Here is a 21,808-nt window from a genome sequence, read left to right as displayed (position 1 = left end):
CACCAACGCCTCGCTCCATTGGACAACCCCGTCCACGCTCGCCCAATGGGCAGGAGGGATGTTGTCAGGGAGTGGGCGGAGCCCAAGGCGTGTGGCTCGGGAGCTGAGCGAGAGAAGTGGAGGGCAGGGCAACCAATGCCGGCTGCCACAGCACCCCCTGTAGGGCCGAATGAGCGGCGTCCGTCCCGCGGCACTCGGGTGAACCGCAGCTTCCTTCAACAAAGATTAAGCGACTCTGCGATAGGCGCTGCAGATACGAGGAAGGAGGCGACAGGGCCTAGCTGTCACACAGCTTGGTGAAGAAGCCAGGAGACATAAACACAAAAGTGCAACGGAAAACTTTATATGATAAACATTTATGTCGGGTTAGTGAAGCGCAAAGGAAGAACGATCACTTGTGGGTGGGCGGAGGCTCACAGAAGCGGCGCAAGCTCAACAGGTGGGCGAGGAAGAGCAGAACGCGTAGACCCATTTTAGATCTGCAGTGTATGTCAGATGACTGGTGTTTAGGAGATGAGGAAGAAGCCATATAATCACTTATGCAAGGATAAGAAATCTGATCCTCCAAGCAGGAGGATCGCTTGAGCCCAGGAGTTCGAGGCTGCAGTGAGCCATGATCGCGCTACGCACCCAGCTTGGGCATCAGAGCAAGACACTGTCGCAAAAGTGAAAAAAAAATAAAGAAGATGGCCTGAAGGGGACACCAGGTAAAGAGTATTATATTTTGAGATGGAAAGATTTTGTGCATGTTTATAACTTTCAGAGAAGGACACAGATAGAAAAATCAGGCTGGGCGCGGTTGCTCACGCCTGTAATCCCAGCACTTTGGGAGACCGAGGCGGGTGGATCACAAAGTCAGGATATCGAGACCATCCTGGCTAACACGGTGAAACCCCGTCTCTACTAAAAATGCAAAAAATTAGCCGGGCGTGGTGGCGGGCGCCTGTGGTCCCAGCTACTCAGGAGGCTGAGGAAGGAGAATGGGGTGAACCCGGGAGGCGGAGCTTACAGTGAGCCGAGATTGGGCCACTGCACTCCAGCCTGGGCAACAGAGCGAGACTCCATCTAAAAAAAAAAGAAAGAAAGAAACTCAAAAGCAGTATGTGAAGTAGAGTAGAAAGCTGAAACTGGAGATCATATCTGGGAATAGCCCCAACTGGGGTCTGTCTCCAGCAACACCCAGAAGCTTGGGTTTTGGACTGGAAAAGACGGATATTAGGGATTTATAGGGTACATGAGGAAGAAGAACAAAGGACTAAGAATGTTAAAGGTATTGGTAAGAGAGTGACTGAACTGATAAATTATGGGATCCATGCTAGATAGATGGTAATTAATTGGGTCAAAAGAGAGAAACTAAGAAACCAGAATTAAAGGAAATCTGAATTCAATATAACAGGAAATAAGAAATTTTAGTCAGATTGGATATTGGGGTTTAACATTTTACAGTAGCAATAGTCACTGGTGAGGCTGGGTTGTCCACACAAAATTAAAGTCTTGTATGAGTAAGAAAGGGAATAAGATGAAGGAGAAGGCTATGAGCCAGGGACCCAAATCCTCAGTTAATGAGAAGTGTGTGTGCGTGTGTGTGTGTGTGTGTGTGTGTTTTGAGGGAAGCTATAAAGAGCAATGAGCAGAGGCAGAGAGAGCAGAGTTGGGCAGAATGACCCCAGGTGTAGGGGTTTTTCCCTAAAGATGAAAACAATGGAAGTTAAGACAATGCCAACTTTGCCTTCTGTCACAAGGAACATAAGAGATCAGTTTCAATTCAATTGTCACAAGGAACATAAGAGATCAGTTTCAATTCAATTCAGCAAAAAATAAAACAAATGTCCACCCTGGACAAACACCAGGAGCTGGGCTAGGCATTAGAGACCCAGCAGTGAACAAGACAGGCCCAGTCCCTGCCTCATAGTATGGAGAGAATGACAGTAAAGAACAGATTTCCATTGTGAGGGTCCCCATCACTGTGAGTTCCAGCATCTCCAAGCGTAGCCCAGCCTTAGCCCCTACAGAGGCAGAGAAATCAAGATGAGGAAGAAGTTATGGGAATTGCCCTTGATTATGTGAATGTCCCCAGTCACACTACAATGCATTCTTTTTTGAAAAATTTAATTTTAGGTTCAGGGGGTACATGTACATGTTTGTTACATGGGTATATTGCATACTGGTGGGGATTAGGCTTCTAGTGTACCCATCACCCAAATAGTAAACATTGTACCCAATCAGTACTTTTTTAACCCTTTCCATCTTCCCACCCTCCCCTTTTGGAGTCCCCAGTGTCCATTATTTCTCTCTTTATGTTGATGTGTATCCGTATTCATCCATTCTCATACTGTTATAAAGAACTACCTGAGACTGGGTAATTTATGAAGAAAAGAGGTTTAACTGAACTCACAGTTCTGCAGGCTGTACAGAAGGCATGACTGCAGAGGCCTCAGGAAACTTAACAATCATGGCAGAAGGGCCAAATCAAGGGCTTAGAAGCAAGCACTTCTTCACATGGCAGCAGGAGAGAGAGAGAGAGAGAAGGGGGAAGTGCTACACAATTTTAAACAACTAGATCTTGTGAGAACTCACTATCACAAGAACAGCAAGGGGGAAATCCACCCCTATGATCCAATCACCTCCCACCAGGTCCCTCCCCCAACACTGGGAATTAGAGTTCAACATGAGATTTGGGTGAGGACACAGAGCCAAACCATATGAGTGCCCATTGTTTAGCTCCCACTTATCAGTGAGAACATGCTGTATCTGGTTTTCTGTTTCTACAGTAGTTCACTTAGGATAATGGCCTCCAGCTCTATCTGTGTTGCTACAAAGGACATGATTTCATTCTTTTTTTTTTTTTAATGGCTGCCGGATGCATCCTTTAAACTAGGTTATTCCTTTCCTGCTGTGGCTTCTGAAAGGCTATCAGAGAGTGTCCTTTATAAATTGCTCACACATGCACAATGTCAGAAAAGAAAAAATTTCTTTCATTCCCAGTCAAGGAGATCAGGGCCTCTGTACCCTTTGTGGTTATTCTTTCTGCTTCATTTTCACACACATATCTTCTTTGAGCTTTCAAACAACTCTGCCAGGGTGGTCCGTGAGCCTCATTACAATTGCAAAAATCTGAAAAGCTCTGGAAAACAAAAGTATCATGGTAACTCCATTAGTAGAAAACGACCTGACCTCAAGTAAGGTTGCTTAGTCTTTATTTGTTTCACTTGGTGTGTTTGGTTCCAGGGTGGGGCCCAGACTCTGCTGGTGGTATTATGTAATATACCTTATGTGCACTGTTTCACCTTTCTAGAACCCAAAAGGCTGCGAATTCTGAAATACGGGTGGCCTCAAGGATTTCGGACAAGGGATTATAGTCCTGTACCACTCTCCTTTACAGGTGATGAAGAAACCAAACCTGAAAAATAAGTGACACTAAACAAATTGGCCCCAGACTTTGCTCCGGATTGTCCAGCAAATGGCAGAAGCCAGTGGATGTTAATCATAACTGGAAGTGACAGGATTAATTTTGATTTTTAGAAAATGTAACTAGTAGGCCGGGCGCAGTGGCTCACGCCTGTAATCCCAGCACTTTGGGAGGCCGAGGTGGGCGGATCATGAGGTCAGGAGATCGAGACCATCCTGGCTAACATGGTGAAACCCCATCTCTACTAAAAATACAAAAAAAATTAGCCGGGCGTGTTGGCAGGCGCCTATAGTCCCAGCTACTCAGGAGGCTGAGGCAGGAGAATGGCGTGAACCCGGGAGGCAGAGCTTGCAGTGAGCCGAGATCGTGCCACTGCACTCCAGCCTGGGTGACAAAGCGAGACTCCGTCTCAAACAAAAAAAAAAAAAAAAAAAAAGAAAATAAAAAGAAAATGTAACTAGTAGCAATGCAGAAGCTAGATGGGTAGAGCAGAGCCTGGGTTCAGGGTCAAAACCAAAACCCTTGCACTTTTCCTTATGTTCACTGCCTCCCACGATTGTGTTCATGTCTTTGCCTCCCATTCCTGATCCCATTTCCACTGTATCTACCCTTTCACCCCAAAGTTGCTTTCATGAGTTCACCAACTGACTATTATATTACCCACTCCAGCAGACATCTCTCAATCCTTTGTGACTAGATTATTCAGCTGTATTTGAGGCCGCTGGCCACACTCTAATCCCAAAAACTTCCCAGACCCGTGACTTTTTGGGCCCCATTCTTTCTTGCTCCTCTCTGACTTCTGCTTTGGCTCTGTCCTGGCCTCCTCTGCCGCCTCAGCCCAATCCCTGGTTCTTCAGGATTGGGATCCCAAGACACCAGCCTCTGGTTTTCACCCTCTCTAGTTCTTCCTGGACAATAAATACCCTTTGAGTTTTAACCCCAACCTGCATGCTGTGAGGCTCCTGGATTCCTCTTCGTCCAGGCTTCCTCCCTGAGCTTCAGATTCATATATCCCACTGCCTGCCTGGTCCAGAGCTAACCCCAGAGTTGAATTGTGGAAGGTGAAAACAATTTCTCACCAAATCAAAATTTCTAAGCTGTAAGTGCGATGTCTCTTAAAAAAACAAAACAAAAACAAACAAAAAACTTGTTTTATTATTACCGTTGGCAAATTATTAGTAACTCATGCATATTTGACTACCAGAATTCAGTTAACTGTGTATGGCAGACGTTTTTTTTTGTTTGTTTGTTTGTTTTTTTTTTTTTTTTGAGACGGAGTCTGGCTCTGTCACCCAGGCTGGAGTGCAGTGGCGCGATCTCGGCTCACTGCAAGCTCCGCCTCCTGGGTTCACGCCATTCTCCTGCCTCAGCCTCCCGAGTAGCTGGGACTACAGGCGCCCGCCACCTCGCCTGGCTAGTTTTTTGTATTTTTTAGTAGAGACGGGGTTTCACCGTGTTAGCCAGGATGGTCTCGATCTCCTGACCTCGTGATCCGCCCGTCTCAGCCTCCCAAAGTGCTGGGATTACAGGCTTGAGCCACCGCGCCCGGCCTGGCAGACGTTTTATAGGCCAGTCATTGTGCTAGGCAACGCAATTTACAAGCTAGTGAGGTCGGGGCAGAGATAATAAGGCAAGTTCACAAATACCAATAGCTGAAGCTGGAGAGCGTGTCACAGCCAGGGAGGGAGCAGTCTAATCCCTGTGTTCACTTCCCCTCCCTTTACATCCTGTTCTGTATCTTCCCAAAGGTCTACGGAGGCATGCAAGAGGAGGAAGGTTTGGTGGTTGTTAAAGAGGAATGACTGTTTTTGAACTCTTTTGCTTAAGTTTTGGTGCCTCTTTGTTTTCCTCAGTTGTCTTCTAAAAACAATTAACACTGTAGCTGCTTTAGACTAAGAACAAATATAGGTTCTTAAATGGATTCTTATATTAATAATCATAATACTAGTCCAAAGTGCTGCTGGCTTGCCAGGAAAGTGTGTCATGTTTATTTTCACTTATTAAATATGTATTGACCCCACTATATGCCAAGAGTAAAAGAAGACATTGTTCCTCTTGTACTTCCCAGGTTTCATGGATTCAATGCAAGGCAGTCAGGGTAAAACGAACCTGGTAAGAGAAGCCAACCAAGAAACCGGTTTGCCCAGGAGGTTGTGTCCCAGATAGGGAGAGAAGAAAACCTGAGGGAGTCCTGACACCAACGTGGGTCTGGGGCAGCTTTGACTCAGTGTCCAGTGGAGGGCAGTGGTGTGCAGACAGTCACACAGAGACAGCCAACCTGGAGGGCCGACTCCAGCCTTTCGGAAGGAAATGGTCCCCCATTCAGTACATCAGTACATACACCCAGCTTAGCTGAAAACATGTTGGTGGATTTGTTTACTTTTTGCTAAATCTCAACACTTCCTTTCACAAGGGCTCTCATTTGATTGCCAGGAATCTCCAATCCAGTTTAATTTATTAATTCCTTATTGAGCACCTAATCCGGGCCTGTCACCCTACCAGGGTTGCTACAGTGACTACAAAGATGTACACAAGAAGCTTACAAGTAAGCAGAGGAGGGTGCAGGGATTAGGCAAGTTTACAAATAATCAAAACTGAAGGCAGAAATAAGCACAGATGAAGCACGTACCATAACAGGGCACAGTACACTTGGGTTTCAGAGAGGCCTAACCATTTCCTACCCTCATAGCTGTTTGGGGAAATCAGGAAGTAAACCAATTACAAGATAGAACAATATAAAATGTCACTGTATGAAATGCTGAAAAATGTTCTTCCTTGTGTATCTGTGGGAGCAGCCCGGAGCTGACCCCTAGGGATCCACATTCAGCACTCCCTAGGGGATTCTGATCAGAAGCCCTGGAGCAAGGATTGCAGCTGGGGTGGTGGCTGGGGCTGAGAAAGGTGGGGAGGGAAGGGCAAAGAGGGCAGAGATAGAAGTCTACCTAAGAAGGTTGGGCATTGTGGCTTACGCCTATAATCCCAGCACTTTGGGAGGCCTAGGTGGGTGGATTACTTGAGGCCAGGAGTTCAAGACCAGCCTGACAAACATGGTGAAACCCTGTCTCTACCAAAAATACAAAACTTAGCCAGGTGTTGTGGCGTGCACCTGTAATCCCAGCTACTCTTGGGAGGCTCAGGCATGACAATCGCTTGAACCTGGGGGGCAGAGGTTGCAGTGAGCTGAGATCATACCACTGTATTCCAGCCTGGGTGATACAGCAAGACTCCATCTCAAAAAAAAAAAAAAAAAAAAAAAAAAGTCAACCTAAGAAATATAGTCCCTGTATTTCTACTAGAGGCTCAAGAGACCTCTAGACCAAAGACTGTACTAGCACCCTCATGCCACCCCTACCTACTAAGGCATCCCCCAGGGACATCTCAGAGTTCCTGGAGGCTTCTGTCACTGCCCCGGTTGCAACCCACTCCAAGAATGCGAACATTTCTATACTTTGGGTAGGTAATGATCCCTTTTAGGTGAAACAGATTTCAAGCAGAAAAAACACTTCAAAAAAACAACAGAGGGAAAAAATCTTGTTTTTTTTCCCAAGGATGTTGAGAGAGAACAGGCCCAGATTGAACCTTGGGTATCGCAAAGGCCACCCTCAATGCTGCCTGGGGGAAGCTGGGTCAGGCCAGGTCACACACTGTCCAACCTCAGCGGCTGGCTGTTCTAGAGACCAGAGGCCAAAGGTGGGGGCACTGAGATTCCTGAGGTTCCTGGCTTGTCAGTTTCATCTGAAACTGATTAAAACGAAATGCAAACCCATATGGCTGGGAAGAAAAGGTCAAGATTTTGCTCCCACCCCCCACCTCCTTCTTTGCCCTCCCCCTCCTCCCCTCCCTCCCTAGTCCTCAGCATGCAGCTCTCTGGCTTAATCCCATCACAGCTCCGATTTCCCCTTCACCCGGGCAGCCCTGCACTGAACAGAAACTCCGCAGAATGGCCCCATTGTAGACCAGACAAGCCAAAATAGCAGCATCTTCTGTTCTCCGCCTTAGGGAGATTCACTTAAAATCCCAAAGTCCCAGATGTGGATGACAATGGAAGCTGTTGTTGCAAATTAGTGATCCTGGAACAGCTGAGAGGCAGGTAGTCAGAAAGCAGCCAGTATGGGGAGTTGGGCTGTGAAGAGAGAGAGAACAATTATGCAGTCACTCCATTAACCCAATTAGCAAATACTGGCAGGAATTCTGTTAATCGACAAAGAAGCACGGTAGGGAAGGTGAGAAAGGGGGACAGCGACCTGGGTGGGGGTGCTGCAGGGGGAAGAGGGGTGCAGTGGGGCTGGGGAGGAAGAATTGCTGCTAGGATGAAAGGGCCAGGAATAAAACTTCAGCTAGGCTGGCGTGGTGGCTCATGCCTGTAATCCCAGCACTTTGGGAGGCCGAAGCAGGTGGATCCCCTGAGGTCAGGGGTTTGAGACCGGCCTGACCAACATGAAGCAACCCCATCTCTACTAAAAATACAAAAAATTAGCCGGGCGTGGTGGCACATGCCTGTAATCCCAGCTACTCGAGAGGCTGAGGCAGGAGAATTGCTTGAACCTGGGAGGCGGAGGTTGCAGTGAGCCGAGATTGTGCCATTGCACTCCAACCTGGGCAACAAGAGCAAAACTCTGTCTCAAAACAAAAAAACACAAAAACAAAAAGCTTCAGCTATTTCTATGCTGGCAAAGGTTATTTTTATCATTTTTTAAATGTTCTGTTTTTTTTTTTTTTAAACCATGCCCTGGAGCATTTGGATGAACAGTGTTTGCATTAATTAATAAATCAGATGACATCTCCACTCAGCAGAGGGCTTTGGTGTAGAAAAGCTCCTGGTGGCCTGCAGAATGGTGATTGTGGAATCTTGATTGATCACAGCTGTCACGTCATCAGTCTTGCAGTCCAGCATGGCGCAAGGACTAACTTAGGTTTTGTAGAGGTTGTGGGGAGGACACAGCATGAATAAGGTAATGTCTGCATATACCACTCACTATAATAAGTGGTGTTTATGATCAAGTCCCAAAATTCTGCTGAGCCTCTGCTCAGATTCATTGGGACTGGTTAATTGGGGGGTGGCAATTAGGGAAAGCTGCAGAGAGGAGCTGGATTTGGGAAACAAAGGTCAGATGATGACTAATGGAATGGTCAGGCTTTCAGATACAATGTGGGCATGAGAAAAGGCCAAGAAGACAAGCTTTTAGGAAGCAGATGCAGCCCTTCTCCAGGGGGAAGTTGGGGGTGGGATTATGGCAGAGATGTCTAAGATGACTGTTTGAGAAAGAAGGCACTGGAGTCGGCAGTGAGGACTGGAACATGGTGTGGAAGATCCTCCCACCTCCCTGTCTCGACTTAATTTTTTTGTTTAGAGGCCACAGGGTTAGGGACTGGTCTGGGAGCTTAGTGTGGCACCTGGGGCTGCAAGAGCCAGCATGCTGATAACTACAGCTTTCTTGCAGTAAGTAAAGGGAGAAAGGGTTTGAGACCTACCAGATCTCAGCGCCCTCAGCTGGAAACTGTGGGAGGACAGATGGAGAATATAAGCCCAGAGAGGAGAGTGAAACCATAACCAATTAGGTGCCTGTCCTGGATCCTTCCCGACTCAGACCTGAGAGCCATTGTTCCCAGCTCCCCTGGCTTATCACTCCATTATCACTTTCTCTACCCAATTTCTCTGCTTTGCTCTTATTCTCTTCTCACCTTATCCAGCTTTCCAGTCACTGTGAGAGAGAAAAATTGTAAAACTTGTAAAGGTTTTGTTTTTAGTGCACAGATGAGGTGCACTGCGTTTCTTGTTTGACCAGTTGCAAGCCTGGTGTGTCTGCTTGCTCAATCTCCAGCTATTTTGCTGCCCCTTATGGTTGGTGCCTGTCATCAGGGTGCAGGGCCGGGGAGGGCAGGCACTGGCCTTTGTGACCTAATACCTCTGACAGGACCATGCAGATGGTCCTGCTCAGTGGATATTTGCTGATGACCAAGATGACAACAGATGGAGAATATGCCCTCCAAAGATTTAAGAAAATATTCTTTAATTGCTGACGGATAGAATTTCTGTATCCCCAGAGATGTTGTCTCAGGGCATATGTGTTGAGATCTGTGGAACTGTCTGTGCGTAGGGGTGAGGGCTGGCTTGGCTTCTGCGCCTTCTTCTGGGTATGGGTCAACAACAGCCTCATAGGCACTACCTTTCTCCTCACATTCCAGTTTGAAACCACTCAGGCCCCTGGAAGCCCCTTTCTCCGCACAAGGCTGGGATCATGTTTGTGCATGAACTGTTGGGTATTCTATACCCCCTCTGCGCCTCATCACACAATACCTCCCTGTTCTCAAAGCACCAGCCCAAAGTCACTCCAGCTTCTCAAGTTTCATAACTGCCCAGCAAACTGCACCTGGTCCTTCTTCCCCTGGGGCTGCAAGGTTGGAGGCCGAGTGGATGGCCACCTGGTTTTCCCCACTTCTGCTCACAAAAGTCCAGGCCCCCTAGGTGACTGGGGTTTTGAAGACTCATTCTTGTGCAAGTCAGAGAGAGCCTCTGTGGCTCAGGACATCTTTCAGGAGGAAGCTACCTCTTGCTCCATGCAGGAAGAGGTGAATCAGGTCTCAGGCTCACCTGTGGGCAGAAGTAGGAAAGCTACTTTGGAGTGCAAGGAAGTAGGGATCAGCAGCAGCGTGGTGCCCTGAGAGCCCCCAGCCCCGACCTAGAGTATCCCTGACCTACCTCCCAGCTACACTCAGCTGTGAAGCACACGCTGAGCTGTAGGCCAGCCCTGACCTTGGAGCTTCCACCACAAGCACAAACAGGCCTTTAAAAAGCTTCCTAACTTCCTGGGGTGGGGGTGGTTGGGGCCAGTGTGTTGATTGCCGTTGTGTCATTTTCTGGTGTGGTTCCAGGTGGCTGGCGCCACCACTTCTCCTCCATCCAGATGCTGAGGCCAAGGGGGCGAGTTGCTTTGAAGCTCCCGGCGCTGACCTCTTGTGCCCCGTCTTGGTGTTGGGAAGCCTCACAGCTGTTCTGGGCCCACAGAGCCTTCTCCTCGTTGACTTGGGGCTTTTTGGATCAGGGTGTTGGTGAAGCAGAGTTTTGGCAAGAGCCTTGGCAGCTGCTGCCAGAAAAGAGGCTGAGGGAAGATAATTAGACCTGGTAATTGGTTGCTTTTTAGCGACTGTGGCTGGGAGAAGACACTGGAAAGCTGTCCTCCAGGACCAAGGCTAAACTGTCCCCATGCTAGGGGGAAATGCTGGACCCCAGCTAGTCCTGCATGTCCCATCACATCTTACCTGACACATCTATCTGGCTGTGAAATGATTCTTGAATCCCATCCCACCCGCACAAAGCAATGCAGGTTTACCTCGCCTGTGTTCATGCTCTGTTATACCCAAGCCTGGGACCAGGCATCTAAAAACTTTGAATCCAGAGGTAACCTTTAGATGGAGTTACTCAACTCTGGCTGCTCCAGAAAGATACTATGGGGCTTACTGCGAAGGACTTCATTAAAGGCTTTTTGTTTTTGGACAGAGCTGACTCATCATTTCCCCAAGATAAGTTTGCTTCTGGGCAGTTTCCAGGCTCCCATCCCTCCAGTTGGCCATTTTGCCAGACCAGATGGCTCATATTAGATCTCAATTTACAACTTGCCACCCCTTGTGGGTATGTGTTCTGGATTTGTCCCAGCCTGAGCAGCTGATTCACTCGGACGTTCTGGGAAGCCCTTACTGTTTGATTCCACCTCACCATAGATGCTGTCCGTGGGTCTGATTTCCAGTTTCTGTGGGAATCCTGTTGACCTAAACCCCGACATGAAAGTGTAGCCCTGGAAGCCTAAAGATGGACCTCAGGCGGGGTCCCCAGCAGCTCTGCATTGGGTACTTGAGAGCTGGCACTGCCTTTGGGAGAGCTGATCACTCAAAGTCTATCAAAGGATGGACTAGATTGGAATCAAGAATCTGCTTTTGTGGCTATGTAATATCTTGGAGAAAAGCAGAAGAAAGAATGGAGGAACAGTTTGAGTTCTGCGATTTTAGGTTTAAACAGGGTGGCCTTTCTGCTGGCGTCCCTCCTGACCAGTTATTCATGCATTTGTTCAGATGCATGAATAGATGGTTATTGAGCATATACTCTGTGCCAAATGTAATGCCTACGGCTCAGGAATAAGGATCAAAGAACAGTTTTTGTCTTCAAAGGACTTACTGACTGATCTCTGAGATAGGCAGGTGCTCACAACAAAGTGAAAGTCAGTATAGTACAGCGATCAAGAATCCAGACCCGGAACCAGACTGGCTGGATTCGTATTCCTGCTCTGCCACTTATGAGTGGTGTACCTTTGGGCATATTTGCTAACCACTACATGCATCAGTTTCCTCGTCTATAGAATGGGAATAATATTGATACCTACCTCAGTGTTTTATGAGGATTAAACTAGTTCATAGACTTCAATTACTTAGAACTGTTCCTGGGAATAGTGAGGATGGTATACGTTAGGGAAATTTTTAAAGCTATAGGCCAGGCACAGTGGCTCGTGTCTGTAATCCCAGCACTTTAGGAGGCTGAAGCAGGAGGATTGCTTGAGCCCAGGAGTTTGAGACCAGCCTGGGCAACATAGCAAGACCTCATCTTTACAAAAAATAAAAATTAACTAGACATGGTGGCATTTGCCTGTAGTCCTACCTATTTGGGAGGTCGAGGTGGGAGGATCATTTGAGCCCAGGAGATAGAGGCTGCAATGACTTGTGATTGTGCCACTGGACTCCAGCATGGTCAATAGCGAGAACTGTCTCAATAAAGTAAAATTGCCCTGGCGTGGTGGATCACACCTGTAATCTTAACACTTTGAGAGGCTAATGGGGGAGGATTGCTTGAGCCCAGGAGTTCGAGACCAGCCTGGGTAACATAATGAGACCCTGTCTCTACAAAAAATAAAATAATAGGCCAGGCACGGTGGCTCACGCCTGTAATCCCAGCATTTAGGGAGGCCGAGGTGGGCGGATCACGAGGTCAGGAAATCAAGACCATCCTGGCTAACATGGTGAAACCCCATCTCTACTAAAAATACAAAAAATTAGCTGGGCGTGGTGGCGGGCATCTGTAGTCCCAGCTACTAGGGAAGCTGAGACGGGAGAATGGCGTGAACCCGGGAGGTGGAGCTTGCAGTGAGCCGAGATCATGCCACTGCACTCCAGCCTGGGCAACAGAGCGAGACTTCATCTCAAAAATAAAAATAAAAATAAAATAAAATAAAACAATTAGCCAGACATGGTGGCACACACCTGTAGTCTCAGCTGTTCAGGAGGCTGAGGTGGGAGAATTACTTGAGCCTGGCAGGTAGAGGCTGCAGTGAGCCAGGATCGTGCTGTGCACTGGTCTCACAGAGTGAGACTCTGTCTCTAAAATAAAATAAAATAAAATAAAACAAAACAAAGCTACAGCTCCACAGGGAGCAAAGGACTTAAGAGGAAGGGGTCATATAGAAAACCCAGGAATCTGGGATTCTGGCATTTATTGCCAGGAAAGCTGAATTTGAGTTTAGAGTCCACTACAATATATTTATTTGATTTTGAATAATTACAACCTTGATTTGCTTCTTAGTAAGGTAGAAAGAGTAGTATCTTCCTTTCCAACCTCATTGGGAAAAAAGAAGAGAAACCAAAATTTGTATCTATTATGTACTATATGGCTTCATTCTGAGAATTGAGAGAAATAACATATTTTAAGTGTATGTAATTTTTTTTTTTTTTGAGATGGAGTCTCGTTCTGTTGCCCAGGCTGGAGTGCAGTGGCGTGATCTTGGCTCACTGCGAGCTCTACCTCCTGGGTTCATGCCATTCTCCTGCTTCAGCCTTCTGAGTAGCTGGGACTACAGGTACCCACCACCACGCCCAGCTAATTTCTTTGTATTTTTAGTAGAGATGGGGTTTCACCATGTTAGCCAGGATGGTCTCTATCTCCTGACCTAGTGATCCGCCCGCCTCCCAAAATGTTGGGATTACAGGCGTGAGCCACTGTGCCTGGCCAAGTGTATGTAAATTTTCAAAATGCATTGTAAACTGTAAGGTGAACCACAAGATAATCATGATTTTCTCCCTGCTCTCTCCTGTCCCCCAGGTCGAGCATGTGGATAACTGAGAGATGATGAAAAAGGCAGGCACTCTGGGCTGACTTTCATTATAAATAGTAGGTACAGCTGTGGTACTGTTTTGCCTCCATGCAATTCTCCATGTTTTCCATGTTATTTAGTTCCTGATTACTAAAGCTTTGAGGCCCCAGAGGAGGCTGGTGATTTCCTTTAGAAAGAGGAACTGGGAGCAGCAAGAATTACAGTGAGATGTGCTAAGCTTTTCAGAGGAAAAGTTCATGGATGATGCATTCGACATGATGAGCACAAACATTTCCCAGCGCAGACTCAGGTCCTTCCAGGTCTGAAGGAGCTGAGTTCCCAGCTCCTGTGAGCCTGACTGTGTGTCAGGGCTTCTGTAAGGCAGGTCCTGCATATAGTGTAAGCTTATAAATGGAAGTGAGTGAGGGGATGGCAGGTGCGATGGGGAATGCCAGCCTTGCTGTTTGCTCACAATCACAAGGAGTTTACACTTGTTTGGGAGACTTCTTGGCAAGGTTGCAGAGCTCACCACTAAGATTAAGGGCCGGCTGGCCAGGCAACAGTAGAGGGGAGGAGGAAGTTTGCAACAGGGCGAGCAGGCAGCATTTGGGCCTGTTTGGGAGACTGGCCAACACTAACGGGATTACCATCCGCTGCCCTGATATCTGCCAGGAAATTGTGAAATGAAATTTCAAGGACCCTACCACAGAGTCAGAGAGTGTGTGGGATGACTTGACTGAAAGCAAGAATCCTTGGGGAAAAAGGTCCAGTTTCCTGGTGTTCCATTTGCCTCTTTGCAGGACAGAAGCTCTGCCAATTCCCTGGCTCTCTTCTCAGCCTCTCCCAGGCCTCTCACAACCCTAGACTCTAAGGTCGAGAAGGGAACTACCTCGGAGACTTTTATCCAACTCTCTCAATAAATGGAGGAAAATAGCTATGACTCTGCCTGATGACTTAACCAATCTTAGCCTCAATATTCTCAGCTCATCTTACAAGGCTCTTATGAGGAGCAGTTGAAACAATGCATGTGGAAATTCTTTGTAAACTGTAAAGTGATTTAAATGGGGCCGGGGGTGGTGGTTCACGCCTGTAATTCCAGCACTTTGGGAGGCCAAGGCAGGCAGATCACCTGAGGTCAGCAGTTTGAAACCAGCCTGGCCAACATGGTGAAACCCCATCTCTACTAAAATTACAAAAATTAGCTGGCCCGTGGTGGCACATGCCTGTAATCCCAGCTACTCAGGGGGCTGAGGCGGGAGAATCGCTTGAACCTGGGAGGTGGAGATTGCAGTGAGCCAAGATTGTGCCACCGCACTCCAGCCTGGGCCACAGAGGGAGACCATGTCTAAAAAAATATTAAAAAAAAAAAAAAAAAAAAAAAAAAAAGCCAGGCATGGTGGCCTCATGCCTGTAATCCCAGCATTTTGGGAGGCCAAGGTGGGCGGATCACCTGAGGTCAGGAGTTCGAGACCAGCCTGGGCAACATGGTGAAACCCCATCTCTACTAAAAATATAAAAATTAGCGGGGCGTAGTGGGGCAGGCCTGTAATCCCAGCTACTCAGGAGGCTGAGGCAGGGGAATCACTTGAACTTGGTAGTCGAAGATTGCAGTGAGCTGAGATTACGCCAGTGCACTCCAGCCTGGGCTTTGTGAGACTTTGTCTCTAAAAAAAAAGAAAAAAAAAAGTGCTTTAAATGGAAGGAATTGCTCCAGGTATAGAATCAAAAGCCCCGAGGGTAAGAGGAGCCAGTGGAGCCTTCGGGCCTGGCTATCCAGTTCTGCCAAGCTAGCTCTTCTACTGAAGACAGAGAGAAGGGATCTTTCCCACAGACCTTCTTTCTGGCTCTGTCTAATACGAGCCTCCCAGGGTCTCATTGGTGTTCTGGGTTCCTTAACAAAAAGGAGTCTGCAAAGATCACAGAGCTGACTGGTTTTCTTCTCTGGACAGTGTCTACCGTGACTGCCCCCCTCTCCTGCCCCCACCACTGGTCTTCTGAACAGCATGGCAGCTCCCCAGTCCGGGGACCCATGGGGGCCCTGTTTGCAGCAGGATTTGTGTTAATAGCACCACAGTGTCTTTACCTTTTATCTAGCAAGAGTGAGTAATCTATTTGGGATATTTAACAAAAACCAGACATTACCTCACTGGTGTCTTATCCAGAGCTGCTCTAGTCTTCCCATTAATTCCAGCAATTCGGGGTCTTTTGCCACGTTAAGCAGTATAGGGAGAAATCCATGGACTCTTTTTCTCTGGATAAAGGAAGCCACAGAAGGCACACATTTGAAAAGCCCTATTCTAGTATTTGTATTCAGAGCTGTTCTTTTTCCCAGTAAATGTCTGTTTTCTTCATTCTGAGAACACGGTAGAGGGATTAACCTTAGCCCATCCCCCAAACCATCCTGAATGGAATCGAGTTTCTCTGGCTGCCTCTTCCCTAAAGGTTATGAAGACTTTTATGTGTGAATTTCCAGACCTCAGAGGGAAGCATCGGTGTGGTTGCTGGGATCTGTCGGCAGCAGACAGACCACCTCCTCTGAGGTAGATGGCTATTTTCCAACAGAGGTGTCAGAGATAATGACTTAAGTGGTCATATGCTTTGTAAGCAGCTGCCACGGGTACAGACTGAAGCAGTCGTCACCTGTCTCTCCCAGGTGCGGAAAAGCCTTCCTGCTTCCTGAAGAAGGACCTGCTGATCAGTCAGTAGTGGAATCACGCGTGGGTCATCATCACATAGGAAGGACAGCAATTGTAATCCCAGGCCAGGCAATGCGATATCTGTGTTTTGCAGCAGAAAAATTGCAGCCTCATTAAAAACTTCCAAGTATCCCAAATCACCATCTATTAAGTGATATGAAAGAATAGTTGTTAATTTTGATAGAAATCATCATGATTGGCACATGGTGACTACATAAGAAAATGTCCTTAGTTGTATAGATGCTTAATGAAGTATGTAGGAGTGAAATGACATGCAATCTGGGATTACTTTAAAATATGTTGGCAGAAATGTAAGAAAAAAAAAGATAAGGCAAATATAGCAAAATCTTGTTACTTGTTGGGTCTGGGTAACAGACAATGTAGTTTCAATATATTGTTTTCTCAACTTTTGTGAGCAATTGAACATTTTCATAATTAAAAAAACTTGGCCCGGCATGGTGGCTCACGCCTGTAATCCTAGCACTTTGGGAGGCTAAGACGGGCAGATCACAAGGTCAGGAGTTCGAGACCAGCCTGGCCAACAGGGTGAAACACCGTCTCTAATAAAAATACAAAAATTAGCTGGGCATGGTGACGGGTGCCTGTAGTCCCAGCTACTCAGGAGGCTGAGGCAGGAGAATCGCTTGAACCCATGAGGCACTGCAGTGAGCTGAGATCGTGCCACTGCACTCCAGCCTGGGCAACAGAGCGAGACTGTATCAAAAAAGCAAAAACAAACAAAAAAACCTTAAAGGCACAGTAAATAGTGTTAGAAGACAAAGCATAGACTGGGAAAAGACGTTTAGAATACATGCAACTGACAAAGAATTCCTATCCAAAATACATAAAGAACCCCCGTAACTCAGTAAAAGAAAAAAAAAGAAAGAAAACAAAAAAGACCCTCAACCTCATAGAAACTAAGGACAAAGATTACAGTAAGCAATTTCATTCCCAGAAGGAGGGACCTGAATAAAAATGTCCAAACTCAGTGGTGATCAGATAAATGCAAATTAGAGGACAAGACAATAATTTATGCCTGTTGGATAAGGAAAAATTAGAAATCTGGCAAGATAAGTATTCGTGGAGATGTAGGGTAGAATTCATGCACTTAGAAAGCAATTTGGTATTATCTGTTAGAAATGTATATATCCAGGCCAGGTGGGATAGCTCACACCTGTAATCCTAGCACTTTGGGAGGCCAAGGCAGGCAGATCACTTGAGCTCAGGAGTTCGAGACCAGCCTGGGCAACAAGGCGAAATGCGGTGGCACATGCCTGTAGTCCCAGTTGCTAGGGAGTCTGAGGCTTGAGCTTGAGCTGGGGGCGCTGAGGCTGTAGTGAGCCATGATGGCACCACTGCACTCCAGCCTGGGTGACAGGGTGAGACCCCAGCTCAAAAAAAAGAGAAGAAATGTGGACTCTATACCCCTCAGAAACTCTTGGGCAAGTGTGCACATATGCTTGGAATATACACTTGGCTATCCATTACAACATTGTTTATAAAAGCTAAAAGTAGAAAAAAATGGAGAAATATTTCATGACATATTCATGTAGTGGCATACGATATAGAAGTTAAAATGAATGTACTTCACATATTCCTGTATATATACACATATATAATTGTGGATTTCTAAAATATATGAATATTGAATAAAAGAAAAGCAAATTTTAAAAGAATATGTACGTATATCATGTACATACTTTTTTTTTTTTTTTGAGACAGTGTCTCACTCTGTTGCCCAGGCTGGAGTGTAGTGGTGTGAACACAGCTCACTGCAGCCTTGACCTCCTGGGCTCAAGCCATCCTCCCACCGCAGGCTCCAGAGTAGTTGGGACCACAGGTGGATACCACCACATCCGGCTAATTTTTAAATTTTTAATAGAGACAGGGTCTCGCCATGTTGCCCAGTCTTGTCTCGAACTCCTGGGCTCAAACAGTCTTCCTGCCTTGGTCTCCCAAAGTGCTAAGTGTGAGCCACTGCACCAAGCCCATACCTAATTTACACCTAGCATAATATTTTTGGCTCTGTCTATGTCATAAGAGTACAAAACTAATTAGAAGGGTCACAGAACAATAGGAGGATAGTACATATCTGTAGTGAAGGAGAGAAGGGAATGGAGATAGCCTCAATTGTATCTGTAATGTTTGTTATTCCTTTAGGAAAAAAAAATGTAAAAAAGAATCAGAAGCAAATATATCAAACGAATGACATTTGAATATCTGGATGGTAGGTATGGAGTGTTACATATTATTGTTCTCTGTATATTCTGCGTATGTGAAATATTTTGTACTTAAAAATTGTGAGGTCCTAAAGTTTCTTCTTGCTAAATCTCATCTTTTTTTTTTTTCTTTTTGCAACAAGAGTCTTGCTCTGTGGCCCAGGCTGGAGAAATCTCGGCTCACTGCAACCTCTGCCTTCTAGGTTCAAGTAATTCTTCTGCCTCAGCCTCCTGAGTAGCTGGGATTATAGGCTTATGCCACCACACAAGGCTAATTTTTGAATTTTTAGTAGACACGGGGTTTCACCACGTTAGTCAGGCTGGTTCTGAACTCCTGACCTCAGGTATCTGCCTGCCTCAGCCTCCCAAAGTGCAAGGATTACAGGCATGAGCCACTGCACCTGGCTTGTTCTTTTTTTGTTTTAGAGGTGGGGTTTTGCTATGTCGCTGGGACTGGAGTGCAGTGACTATTCATGAGCATGATCATTATGCAGTACAACCTCAAACTTCTGGGCTCACATGATCTTCTCACTTCAGCCACCCCAGTAGCTGGGAACAGCAGGTGTGCACCACCATGCCAGGCTAAATCTCATCCTTTTTCATGACTTTAGAACCCCTCGACTCAAGTTCACCTCTATGAAAATGATTCCTAAATCTGATTTTCTATCCTTTTTTTTCCCAGCATCATTTCTGTATCTCTACCCACTTAATGGCTATTTCTTCTATTTTGTCAAATTTATCATCTAAGTTGATTATCTCTAGCACTGTTATCTCAAAACAGCTCTTTCTTTTAATTTTCTGTTTCTTGGCCAGGACCCATGGCAACATGTCTGTATTCCCAGCACTTTGGGAGGCCAAGGAGGGCAGGCAACTTGAGGCCAGGAGTTTGAGACCAGCCTGGCCAACATGATGAAACCCCATATCTACTAAAAATACATAAATTAGCCAGGTGTGGTGGCACATGCCTGTACCCCCAGCTACTTGGGAGGCTGAGACTGGAGAAGCTGAGGCTCACTTGAGCCCAGGAGGTGGAGGCTGCAGTGAGCTGAGATCACGCCACTGCACTCCAGCCTGGGTGGTGGACCCAGACTCTGTCTCAAGAAAAAAAAAAATTATATTTCTGTCAATAGCACACCCAATAAATGGTGATTTTTATTTTTATTAGTCCTTTCAACTTTTACCTCTTCTCACTGAGTTCACTATATACAGAACTGCCAATTTATCTTCTGGAAATTATGGTTTTCATTTTTTTTTCTGAAATGCTGTTGTGTTTTTTTTCCCCTGAAATACTGTTTTGCATCAATTATTCCCACACTTGAAAAACTTATGGTGGCCCACTGCCAGTATAAGATGGTCCAAAATCCTTAACCATTTATGTACAACCTCAAAGTCTGGCCCAGCTTTGTTGCCCACTGCCCGCTGTCTGTCACTAAAGAGGCAGTCACCACCGCCCCCTCAGGCTGCTTGTTTTCCTGTCTTCCTTCATTTGTTCCATCCCGAGATGCTTTTGCCTTCTCACCCTTCACACTCAGGTCAAATCTCTTCTGCGTGAAACCTTTGCCCAGACCACTGCTGGAACCATTTCCATGGCACCGTCCATGTGCTGCTGCAGGTGTGGACTACAGCACCTCTCCCTGTAACCCCTCCCTAATTCCTCTCCATTAATAATGAGCTGAATGATTCAGCAGATCCAGGAAGCAGAGGTGGGATGAATAGACACGGTTATCCATAAAGTATCTCATACATCTACAGACTAAACCCATCTCACCCCCTTGCTTTGCTTTTCTCTTTTCTTTTCTTTTTCCTCATCTCCTCTCCAGTGCCCTCCCCTCCCCTCCGCTCTCCTCCTCTCTCTTCTCCTCTCCTATCTCCTTTCCTTTTTTTTGAGACAGTCTTGCTTTGTCACCCAGGCTGGAGTGCAGTGGCACAAACATGGCTCACTACAGCCTTAACTTCCTGGGCTCAAGTGATCCTCCTGCCTCAGCCTCCTGTGTAGCTGGGACTACAGGCACATGCCACCACACCTGGCTAATTTTTTTATTTTTTGTAGAGACTGGGTCTCCCTTTGTTGCCCAGGCTGGTTTCAAACTCCTGGGCTCAATGATCCTCCTGCCTTGGCCTCCCAAAGTGCTGGGAGTACAGGCATGAGCCACCGCATCTGGCCCCTTGCTTTTCTTTCTCCTAATTTTTCTTCTGTGATATCAACTATAAAGGAGGCTGCCTTACATCCGACTTGGAGAGACACAGGGTGTTATTCTCTGATTTATGGCAAGAACTTGAGGAAAATGAGATTCCTTTCAGCATAATTTTGATAAATTCTAGGTGTGCATTTTTCCCACTTTTAATATCTCTGAAATCGGGGTGTATCTTACAACCAATGGAAGTTTGTTTTTCTTGATGCAATACAAAAGTAAAAAGCACCACTTATATTGGCGCTATCTTAAATTTGATAAAATAAGGTATATAGGAAGGTATTTAAAATGTATATAAATGCAAATAAACAGCTTTTATTATTTGATGTGAATATTAAATATCAGTGTTGAACATTAGATTTTGAAACATTGTTCTAGGGTGGCATAAGAACATAGTTCCAGGACAATATTCTAGCACATTCCCTTAGAAAATCAGCACTGTGTATATCTCGTCTGTATTCTGCCGTGTTTTGTAAGACGTTAGAAGGCAGAGACCCAGGGAAAGATACCTCTTGATATTCTCTACAAAAAGAGCAATGAAGAGCAGTCGGAAAGCCCTGCAAGTGAAACACTGAGCAAAAAGTTTGTATGAAAAAAGGAACTGGGCCAGGTGCAGTGGCTCACGCCTGTAATTCCAGCACTTTGGGAGGCCAAGTTGGGCGGATCACCTGAGGTCAGGAATTAAAGACCAGTCTGACCAACATGGCAAAACCCCGTCTCTAGTAAAAATACAAAAATTCGCCAGGCATAATGGCGGGTGCCTGTAATCCTAGCTAGTTGGGAGGCTGAGGTGGGAGAATCTCTTGAACCCAGAAGGCAGAGGTTGCAGTGAGCCGAAATTGCCACACTGCACTCCAGCCTGGGTGACAGAGCAAGACTCCATGTCAAAAAAAAAAAAGGAAGAAGAAGAAGGAAGTGGCCAGTGATGCTGGAGGTAATAAGTGAGTAATGAAGGATAGAACCCCTGTGCTTGGGGTCTCAGCCTTGGATAGACTGCTAGCCTTGACCTACCTATGCGTGCTTCTCACCATGAGCAGAGATCTGAACGTTTTGGTTCCCCAGTAGTCAGTCCAGGCCTGTGTTTTGACAGCAGAGGTTATCTGACAGCTTGGTCAGGAATTCATTGTTTCTTTTATATTTTCCTTATATTCTTCCCACCTGCTTCCATATCGCTACCACCAGGGATTTAGGAAGACCAGACTCTCCCATTGTCGTCTGT

The 21,808-nt window shown here is 46.2% G+C and overlaps 1 long non-coding RNA gene across 7 annotated transcripts in view; it reads left to right on the top strand.

Annotated features, from left to right (window-relative positions):
* The first annotated feature begins 24 nt into the window (after window positions 1-24).
* Window positions 25-21,808, top strand: part of LOC105478469 (uncharacterized) — a 53,527-nt gene continuing 31,743 nt past the window's right edge. For 4 of the 7 annotated variants that reach the window (XR_011614821.1, XR_985329.3, XR_011614809.1 and 1 more), the window contains exons 1-2: window positions 25-707; window positions 13,491-13,559. This is a non-coding gene — a long non-coding RNA (uncharacterized lncRNA). Of the gene's footprint in view, window positions 708-3,295; window positions 3,383-13,490; window positions 13,560-21,808 lie in introns of all 7 variants that reach the window. The other 3 variants (XR_011614817.1, XR_985327.3, XR_011614813.1) reach the window with 2 other exon arrangements.

The sequence above is a fragment of the Macaca nemestrina genome, chromosome 1 (genome assembly GCF_043159975.1).
Source record: "Macaca nemestrina isolate mMacNem1 chromosome 1, mMacNem.hap1, whole genome shotgun sequence".
In the NCBI taxonomy this organism is placed as follows: domain Eukaryota; kingdom Metazoa; phylum Chordata; class Mammalia; order Primates; family Cercopithecidae; genus Macaca; species Macaca nemestrina.
The sequence above is the reverse complement of the archived record's forward strand: the minus strand, read 5'-3'. Positions and strand labels throughout refer to the sequence as shown.